This window comes from Emydura macquarii, unplaced genomic scaffold (genome assembly GCF_026122565.2).
Source record: "Emydura macquarii macquarii isolate MOO-44397 ecotype Brisbane River unplaced genomic scaffold, CSIRO-AGI_Emac_v2 contig_1253, whole genome shotgun sequence".
Taxonomy (NCBI): Eukaryota; Metazoa; Chordata; order Testudines; family Chelidae; genus Emydura; species Emydura macquarii.
Genome location: NW_027131390.1, coordinates 35,752,979 through 35,763,255, shown reverse-complemented (window position 1 = coordinate 35,763,255; position 10,277 = coordinate 35,752,979). Strand labels below are relative to the sequence as shown.

Below are 10,277 nucleotides of genomic sequence, written 5' to 3'. Positions count from 1 at the left end.
GACACCTAGTGGCCGCAGTGGAGATCAGGCTCCCATTCGGACGCAGAAAGGCTGCCTCTCCTCTACGGGACACAGAGATCGCTGCCCAAACCAAAGATGGCAGCGCAGCAACTTCATGGGGGCGCACTGCGACTGCGCCGGCGCCCCTCCCTTCTTCCCACCAGGGAGCGGACGGCAGAGCGCAGGCGCAGAGGCTTCCCGAGAAGGGAAGGTGGTAGTACCCGGGATGGAGGTGTCTGCTACGGTCACTTGACCCGCTTCCCACCCCCCCCGCCGCGAATGGAGTCTCCCTCCCGCAGGTGCAGCAGTAGCAGCAGCGCCGTGGGGAGCCGGGCGGCCCGCTGAGACGCCGGGACAGGGGCCGCCGGAGAGGTGAGCGCCCCGCTCCTCCCGGCCTCCGGGGGCAGCCCCCTGCCAGCGGGTGCTGGGCATCGGCGCCGGCGCCAGGGCTTGGGGGCTGTTCATGGGGGAAAGGTTGAGAGGTTGGGGGGCAGAAGCTCGGGGGAGGGCAGGAGGCTGGAGAGGGCTGGAAGGGTGGGGGGCAGGGACTTGGGGGGCAGGGGGTATCTAAGCCAGGCCCCTTCCTGAGGCTGGTGCTTCTTCTCCAGGCTCTGTTTTGGCCCGCTGGGTTCCCCTCTCCCTAGCAGAGTGGGGCAGGGCTGAAGGGAGGTGCTGCTCGCCTCTGGAGGCACCATGCTCTTCTAGCTGCATGGTATCTGGAAGCCAGCTGAGCCCCTTTGCGGCCACTGTCTGGGCAGTGATCTGTAGTGAGACCTGTTTCTACTAGATGGCCATAGGGACTTGCCCAAGTTGGTCACCTGGCACCGGCTCCTTTCAGCAGTGTCATGGACCTGGACTGGGAACTGTGGGGCTGCTTGGTACAGGAGGTTGGCTTAGGTTGCTGCAAGTCGGGTGCTTGCAGCAAAACTTGCAGTTCCCAAGCTGTGGGGCATAGAAACCGGTGCTCAGCAGAGCCCTTGGGGGTGGCCTGTGGGAAATTGGCTTGTCACATGGTGCTGGCTGTTCACTGAAGTGCAAGAAATAAACTCCTGTGAATGCATTGCTTTCCTAATGCCCTTGTCCTATGTAAGCAAACACTAGTTGCCACAGGGTTGTTATGGGATCACAAATTGGAGAGTAGATTGTCTTGCAGACCACTTACCCCTCTTATTCATGATCCTTATGGCAATCACCTTAAAGTGGTCCCCACCCCTGAAAAGCTTGGGGCCCATCTGGTTTATACACACTTTGAAACTCTCATTTTGTAAGAGCATTCTGGTTTGCCATAAGGAATGTCTTAGATTTCCAGTTCAGACTCCATATAGTGCATCAGAAAAGGTGTGGATCTTGTGTGAATTCTTATAGGAACGGAGTAACTGCTTCTAGGATGGAAAGCAACTCTGGTAGTTTTAGTTGTAAATGGGGTTATGGGGCCTTGTGATAGGTTCCCAAGCTCCTTGTCCAGGTATTGAGCAAAGCAGCAAAAAGTTTATTCGAGAAACCTTTTTTCATTTGTCTCAAAGTGTGATATAGTCTCCTTCATTTAACATGTGTCTAGACCTATATCTTAGGGTTATGTAGTGTCTGATCTCCATCCCTGTAATACCTGTGTGCTTGCCACATAAAACTGATCAGCAGTAGTGAAGATCCTTGTGGATTTCATGGAGACTCTGCCTTACTGTCTTCTTAGGATACATCTTAGCTTGTTGGAGTTGTGCCCTTCTTTAGGGCAGGGAGACAATTATGAATGTTGTTCTTGGGGAGAGCTTTACCAGATAGGAAACACTGCAAAACCTTCCTAAATGTGGTTCAGACTCATTTAATTTCCTTTAGCTGAGTGCTTTGTCTCCAGCTGTCCCAGGCTACCTTCTGGGCTCTGTAACTGTCTGGTTCCTATACAAAGATGAAGTTTCTAACTGGGTCCCAATCTATTAAGTTCTTTGAAGATTACCACAGAGGAGTGGGGAGCCCATGGAGGCTTGAGGCACAGGTTTGACATGTTTACAACAGTCTAAACCCTGGAGGAAGAGGCTGACAGCTGCAATTTCCACCAGCTGGAGCCTTCGCACTATTCAGGTTCAGATGCAATGAATTGCAGTAATTCAGTCTAGAGATGACAAATACATAGCTGTGGCCAGTTCCTCATCCAGAAGGAAGGGGCAGAGTTCTTTAGCAAACTGAAATAACTTTTTAGTCACTGATGCTAGCAACCTTGGTCATCTACTTTTGAAAAGTGGAATTCCTCTAAATCGGCAATGTGCTTCAGCAAGTTTTTGATCATCTACAACTACACCTCTGAAAACTCAGGGGTTCAACATTTAGTAGTGATGCTTGCACTTGAAAATGCTGTGAATTGATGAGTATTTGCAGATGTCACTGTGGATGTTGTTACACCAAACCATAATGGTTTGCTAATACAAATACACTTGTAGCCTCTGGCAAATCTTTCAGGGAATTTAAGCACCCTGGCATTGGATCTTGAGTCAGCTGGAAGTGTGTTGAGATTCAATTAGGACTTATTGAGAGCTATATGTGTAACCACTTTTTTCATGTTTTGACAACATAGATTTGCTTGTATGGTAAGCAAAGTTTACTAGTTTATACTGAATGTAAATTGGTTTATAAATATAATGAAGATGCAGTGATGTTTAACACTAGCTTATTTAATAATGTTTCTTTCAAACCAATGTAATGAATTTGTAACTTAGAGGCATGTTATAGATCAATGTAACATTGTCTGTGAAGCTTTAACTTCAGGAAAAGAAAACAGACCAGTCAATGTAATTAGCTAACAAAGAAGCAGCAGTAGAGAAGACTACCATGCACCTGCTGCTTTGAACAATGATAGCAATAAAGCCTGTAGTCTTGCTAACATTTTTCCTGGATGACCTGGTTTATGTATGAAACATTCGAAACAGCCTTTCAGTTGATGCTTCTTTTTAAGGCAGTCCTGATTGCCTTTTTGTTCTGCCTCCTGAAAAGTGTGCAAGTCTTCTGTAGAGGTGGCATTGGCAGAGGAAACTGGCTTAAGTAAAGGATATGATAAAGCCTTTTATATTTGTGTATGGCTGGCTGCAGAATTTATTCCTATTGCTATGAAAATGCAGTTTGAGCTGCTGTTAAGTACTTCATAGGTCTACAAGTGAGTTTAGGTCACTTTCCCTTTGCTGTTAAATATTTCATCATTTGCCTCTCCTGGGCTGTGGGATAACAGGGTAGATTGTAGCAAGAAAGAAAGAGGAAGTTTTAAATTCTAGCTTCTTGCCTAAGCACTAGAATCACAAAGGGGGCATGAAAATTGAATATTTCCTTTCCTTCACTCCCAGACAAGTACTTAAAGTTGTTATGGAACTAGCAAAGCTGTTTCTAAGCAAGGGTTTTTTTAGGGAGTGAGGGCAATTAAAGACTTCATCCTAAATAACAAAGTGAAGAGGTAAATTCAAATTAAACAGTAATATAATGACTCATGAGTTAAGGTTATGACAGAGCTTCCCTTAAAAGATTTTTTTTTAAATGCATACTCCCCTCTTTGGGACAAGTCACTTTCTGTATACAAGTTCTCATGTTCAGTCTTTTCCCAGAGGAAATTTTGTTAAAAGTTGGTCAATCAGATAAGGAATCTCTTATGGGTCTTTGAATACGTCTGTTGAATACGTCTGAAAAGTTAAAAAACTCTTGTCCTTTCAAAATTCAGACTGCTTGATATCAACACTTCACGCTCGTTTTATGCACTTTACCACAATGAAAACTAACAAACAGGATTATTTTTGCCTTGTTGTACTACAAGCAGTTTTAATTTATTACAAGTTGGCTTTTCTATAGTCTCTACATTTTAAATTTAAATTGGAAGCCTGGCAAATATCACCATCTCTGTTCCATTTAAGGCTTGTCTACCTGGTGGGATAATACACACTATGGGAGTGTGATTTCTAAAGCGTACTAACATGTTGCATATTAATTGGTCTATGTAGGTCCACGTTTGAAACAGAGCTATGTGAAAGTGCACTCGAGAACCTTTATTGCACACCAGAAAGGTCTACACAGACCAATTAACATGCAGCACATTAGTAGGCTTTAGAAATCTCACTCTTGTAGTGCATATCCCCACAGAGAAGTTACCCTATCATGTAGATAACTTCAGAGGAAACTGAAGTGGCTTAAGTAAAGGATATGATAAAGCCTTAGTCTCAGCCTTAAGTGCCTGTACTTCTACATGATTAGTCTTCAAAATGTAAACTGATCTTTAAGATTGGACCATAAGCCTGATCGTGATTATGTCCCCCCCTCCCCCCCCCACTCCCTGCCAATAGACACAGATTGATTTTATTTTATTTTTCCTAAAATAAAATCAATCGCCTCCAGAACTGTGGTTTCGGTGTCAGAATCTTCACTACCCTACATGGGGAGAAATAGATGGCCAAAGAGCTTAAGGGAAAAATACACAATCACAGAATTCCTGAATTCTCTTGGTACCAAGACAAGCATCTGTATTTTGAACTACTGCCACACTGTGTCCCCCATTCCAAATCCCTCCTCTCCCCCCACTTCCATTGTGCATCATTCCTGACTTGGAAGGCTATTTGTGGGGATGACCTTACCAACAATGTAGCAAATTGTGATGTGGAGTCTTGACCTAAGCCTGGGTTCCTAAAGGTATCAACTCATTCACAGAGGCTACCAACTAGCCTTCAAATGGAATGATTTTAACTTACTGACTTGGGTTGTATTTCATCTAGTGACCTAGAGATGAAAGACTTCGTGTCCCATAACTAGGGCTTCTGTTTTTCAGGGTTTATTAGTTTGTGTGTGGTTTTTTTAAATCAATTTTTGCATTCTATGTAGATGTCCAAAACTTGGGTTTTTTGGGCTTTCTCTTTGTATATTCTGTAATGAGTAATTGTGTTAATATTTCCCAGTGCTCTTGAATGTAGTTCTGTTTCAAACAGTACTATATTGCACGCTAAAGGTTTGCTAGTGCACTTCATCAGCAGGGTCTATGTGGAACAATTAATACGCAACATGTTGGTGCACTTCAGAAATCACCCCCTATAGTGTGCATTACTGCCATGTAGACAAGCCCTTAGAGACAAGTAACCATTTCTGGTGTTTTTCCTGGTGTTTGTTGGGTAAACACCCATTGCATTTTTTGTATTATTGGTCTCTTATTGTTGTTGCTTAAAACCAAAAATCAAATGCCTTACCAAACCGCATCCCTGAAGCCTTCCAGTTCCTCTTCCGCTTGTTCTCATCTAAGCAAGTTCATTTTTATTTTCATGTTACTGTGATAGCCAGTATAAGAGTGGAGGGGAAATTTACTGAACCCATGGAGGGGAATCTAAAGCAAATGAAGTGTGGTAAATGTCCCTTTTTTAACACACTAACCTCTTTTCAGTATAAATGTTCCTGGTGAACACAGGCTGTCAAACCAGAAAACTTGGAGTAACAATTAGTAATGACTTTCCAGCAAACACGTATGTCTGATCCTGTACTACAGATTACTGTCAGAATGCATCTCCGCAGTAGAAAAGAACATTCTGTTCTCAGTTCCCCGCATCCTGTTGGATGTGCAATAATGGTAGTACTAGTGGTCTTGTGAGATCAACTGGATGTTGGAAGAAAAATTCTCTCTGAAAAGGGAGCATGTAGGAAGTAGCTAGGGTGAAAGATGTTAGGTTATTGGATAATGGGTGAATAAGGTGCACCCATCAAGCTTTGGATATTGTCTGTCTTAGTAAAGGCTATATAATTTCTTACATTACACACTGACTAATCTCAAAGCACGTAATTTGATTCTCTGTGCAAGCGGTCAGGGACAAAATTCAAATGTCCTGGTATTGAGTACCAAAAAGTCAGTGATAATCTCTCATGTGGGGAATAGACACTCTGAAAGCCTTTAAGTGTACATACCAAAGGGGGTCATTTTAAAAGGAAGTGAAACTGATATTGTAGAATATGACATTTTATGCTATTGAAGTTCCTATCTTTAAAACCTTCCTTAATGCGATTCAGCAAAAAACCTTGGGTCAACAAGATCAGGGACTTTCCTGACATTCCTTTTTAGTGAACAGTAAATTACAATTGTAATTTAATATCTGAAGTAGACAATCAGATTTCTTGGATTTGATCAAGACAGTTGCTATATCAAATGAATAAAGCATTTCTTCCTAATACTCTTTATTTTGTGCTTTGTTGCCCATGTCATGTTCTAGATGCAAAATATGAGGCTCCAAAGTTGTAATACAGGCAACACTTACAATACAGTTGATTGGGAGTGATACAGCAATAGACAGTGCCCAAGGAAAAGCAGGGAATAGACATCAACAGGGAATCTTAAAGTACCTACTGCGGTGGTGCACTATTTTGGACCTAGAAAGTATCTTTTAAGAAGGCTACAAAGAAATTGGCCCATCTGTAAATACCAGGTCAAGTCTCCAATTACATAATTTTCCATTGATTTTTCTTTGTAGTTGACTTGTGTTTCTGTACCTAATTTACTGTCTGTAAAAGCATCATAGGTCTTCACCTACATATGGAAGAAATGCTTATGAGTATAACCAGAGGTTTCAAAATTTTCCCAAGTCTGCAGACAGCTCTGGTGCTACTACTGCTGCTCATAGCTTTGCCAAGTAGAGTGACATTAACAGAACTCTGATCTATTTCAGTGTTGCTTCTCAGAACCTTTGTGGCAGCAGCAGAACACCCTGCTGATTCTGGTTTTCCTTGAGAAACCTTTGAGCAACAGCATGAGAGGCAGGTGCTGGAGTTATTCACAGTGGAAGGAGGACCCAAAAACAGACAGGGATAGGTTAGCATAGCAGAGACTTCTTTTCTTCCTACCTTCATCCCTGCAACAGCCATTCTTTGTGGTTGAGATGGCTTTCTTTGTAATTGGCTCCTGCCTAGAGCGTTTACCCAGAAGTTATTAGAATCACTGCAAGTCTCACCACCTTTTGAAATATAAACCCTATTTCTTTGACTTTACTTTCACAAAATAACAAAACAAACTGACCTCACAGTAGAGGATGAAAAGTAGAGTGATCCTTTTGTTTACTGATAGAATGTGCAATGCATTTGAGTGAGAGCGGTAGAAATTCCTGGCTAGGACCTTCCCTTCTAAATGGCTAGGGATTCTGGATGGGGTGGAAGAGGCAGAAAGCTCTTTCTCCTTTTCATCAGCTGAAGAGGGGTGAAGCTTCAATTAGAGAAAATGTCCAGTAGTTAGATGCTGCTGCTGCTGCTGCTACAAATGGAGCTCCCAAGCAGATCTAGAGTTGTCACTCTGGTAGAATTCCCAGCGGCTGATGGCATGGAACCTGTACCTGGTTGTAGCATGCCCTCTTCCCAGTCTTCTGTAGCAGCATTTGAGCTAATACTTCCTTTTTCTAGGAAGTGCCTGGCAAAACTTTCAAGCCCTAGTTATAACATTGTCCTGAACTGTTGCCTGGTATGTTGGGCAAAAGATTACTTTGCTTCCTGTGGCAACTTAAGCTATTGTAGTGAGCACTAAAAAATCAACATAGCTCTTAACCATCACATCACACTTAAGGTCATGGTGGATAAACAATTGATCATAAGTCTTCTTCAGAATCTCTGCTTTCCAAAATACTCTCCCATCCTGTAAGTGTAACTACATTCTTGGTTTCTAGCTGTATAACGTACATCTGGATGTGTTAAAACATGGTGTTGGAAGGAGCCGTTTACCAAGAAATCCTGATTGCTCTGTAGAACTGTATCACTTGCAAATTTCACCAGCAATGATTTTGTAATTTTTTTTCCAGATAATTGGTAGATCTGGAATAGCATTGGACCCAGAGTTGTGCAGTGGAGGGCTACTAGAAAACCACTTATTGGATGATGTAATTGTAAATAAGGAATTTTTCCCCTATGATAGTGAGTAGTGTGCTTATGTCCTATACCAAAAAGTAGTGAGATTAAAAAAGTTAGTAAACCACTAATAGTGACTATTGTCTCTCCATTATCAAACTTAATTTCTGTTTTATTGGAAGTACCACTTGTAGCAAGTCACTGGGAGATTGTATTTCACTGACATGCTGGGTTTTTCCTTTTACCTTGCATAACATTGGTAGTTTCTGTCATTACAGTAGAAGTTATTGTGCTAACTCAACTGCATTTCAAAACCAGAGTCATTAAGTTTTTGGCTCAAATTATGAGGCAGCATTTTTATCTAAATACCATGAGTAATTCCCTAGCCTCGCTCTGCCTGAGTCAGATTTGATCTAGTTTTATTGATTTGGGCAAAAAATAAGATTGTGTCTCGCTAAGGGATGTGGCTGCAGCCCTGGTATTTCAGAAAGTGGTACTGCTTTCTGGCAATGTAACTGTAATGCTGATGTGTCTCTAGCTTTGTTTATCACTAATATTTTCCAGCACTGAGGCATCCTTCTAATTGTTACATTACAACCTACAATTAGAAAATGTGGGTCTCTTTTTTGTGATAAACAGTTGCTGTTCATGTACAACTTGTTTGAATGGAATGCATTTATTTAAATGCAAGATTTAAAGATAGGGGAGAAGGGTCTAAATATTTGTTGATTAGGTTGCATAATTTAAATTTTTTTTTAAACATTTGGTAACTAACCTTTCATTTACTAGACTAGCAGGTTAGGTTAAGAACTCCAACAGCTTGATATCAGATCCTGCTATCTAATGGCATGCGGTCAGCAGAATGTCAACAACATGTTTGCAGAATGGTTGCCCTGCTGGTAAAATATCTTATCTTTCATATCAGATAGACTTGCTGGACCGTCATAATGCGGAGTGGCTTTAGCAAAGTTAGTAGGGATTACTGTGATAGTGTGTAAATCCTCTCTGGGACAGGGTTGTAACCAACCTCTTTGTAATGGCTAATCCTTTTCAAAGGCATTAACTATCTGGGGGAACTCCTCCTCCTCCATCTAAGCAAATTGATGTGTTTTCCTCATCATTTTGTACCCCTCAGGTCTTCTGTCATGTTGTCCATCTCTTCCCCCTCCTCTTGTTTCTCTGTCCCCATTTTAGATTTCTCCACTTTCTATGGGTGAAGGTCTTTCTCTGTCACAACACTATTCTTGTCTGCCAGGCCTCTCCTGATCAATAGGTATATATCCATTCCCCACTCCTGATCCAGGTGTGGGGAGGAAACAAGCAAATTCCTCTTTTCCCTGTGTGGCTAAGAGAAGCTGATGTGCCCTCTTATTTTAACTCCCCTGTTATCTGTATGTAGGGGCATGCATAAGAAGACACAGTTTCTCCTTCAAGGAATTTATAATATATGATACGTGACATATTAAAATGGTATTAGTGGGACACAATCAATAGGCATAATATACACATCTGATACACCCAGCTGCCCTTCTAGCTAGCTATTACTATTTGAGCAGCTTCTTGAGGGTGTCTTGGAAGAAGGAACAGGTAAAGTAAATTCTAACTTTTCGTTTAAAAATCCATCTTTGCAAGAGGCTGTGTTCTCTTGTTATGCTGTTTCTTTGTATGTATTCAGTCTGGAATGCAAGAAAACGTTTTATAGCAGTTGATGTTACCGTCAGGCTGGTTTTAAAACTAATCCGGCTGGTTTCCCTCTCCCTCAAAACCACCAATAAACCAGGTGTCAGACTATAGCATAAGCCAAACTTTTTAGCTCCAACTAGAAGGCTTGCTTATTCCTGTACATGATATTCTAAACCACCCATTCTCCTTAATACTTCTTTGTAGTCTCCAGTCTTGCATTCATCATTGTCTGAGATGTGGATCAGTGTATAGGAGCCAGGCAGGGACAGCAAGAACCTATATTTGCAAGGTTAGAGAGACAGTACATTGGATTAAATAGTAACAGGCCGCTGGTAGGGTAGAAGGTGACATCTTTGTGGACAAATTTATCAACAGTTGGTAGTTAGATTTCATTGTCTAATGGCAAGTCTTGGAATGGGATACACAAAGTGTGTATAACTTTCTTCATGTCCTTAATTATTCACATTTGAAAAGTTGATTTGCATGCCTTTGATAGTGCAGAGTGGATTCGTATGCACAGCTATTGCAACTGTGCTTCTAAAGTACTACAAATCATGGGTTTGGACAATTAGACTTTGAATGTGTCTCCTGAAATGGGACTGCATGGGGTTTTTCCACATTACATTTGAGAGATGGGAAGTGATCGAAGACCAAACAGATGAGGCAGTTTCTAAAAGGCCCCTGGGAATTTACTCCTTGGTACAAACAAATCACAGCTCTTTGGTTAAGGTAAACTTGGGCATTTGGCATGTAAGGTTAATATGGGGAAT

At 41.9% G+C, this 10,277-nt stretch overlaps 1 protein-coding gene across 1 annotated transcript in view; it reads left to right on the top strand.

The window, feature by feature from the left end:
• The first annotated feature begins 200 nt into the window (after positions 1–200).
• Positions 201–10,277, top strand: part of LOC137153292 (H(+)/Cl(-) exchange transporter 5) — a 73,874-nt gene continuing 63,797 nt past the window's right edge. The window contains exon 1 of the mRNA XM_067548458.1: positions 201–372. The gene's annotated coding sequence lies outside the window, so the exon portion shown is untranslated. The remainder of the gene's footprint in view (positions 373–10,277) is intronic.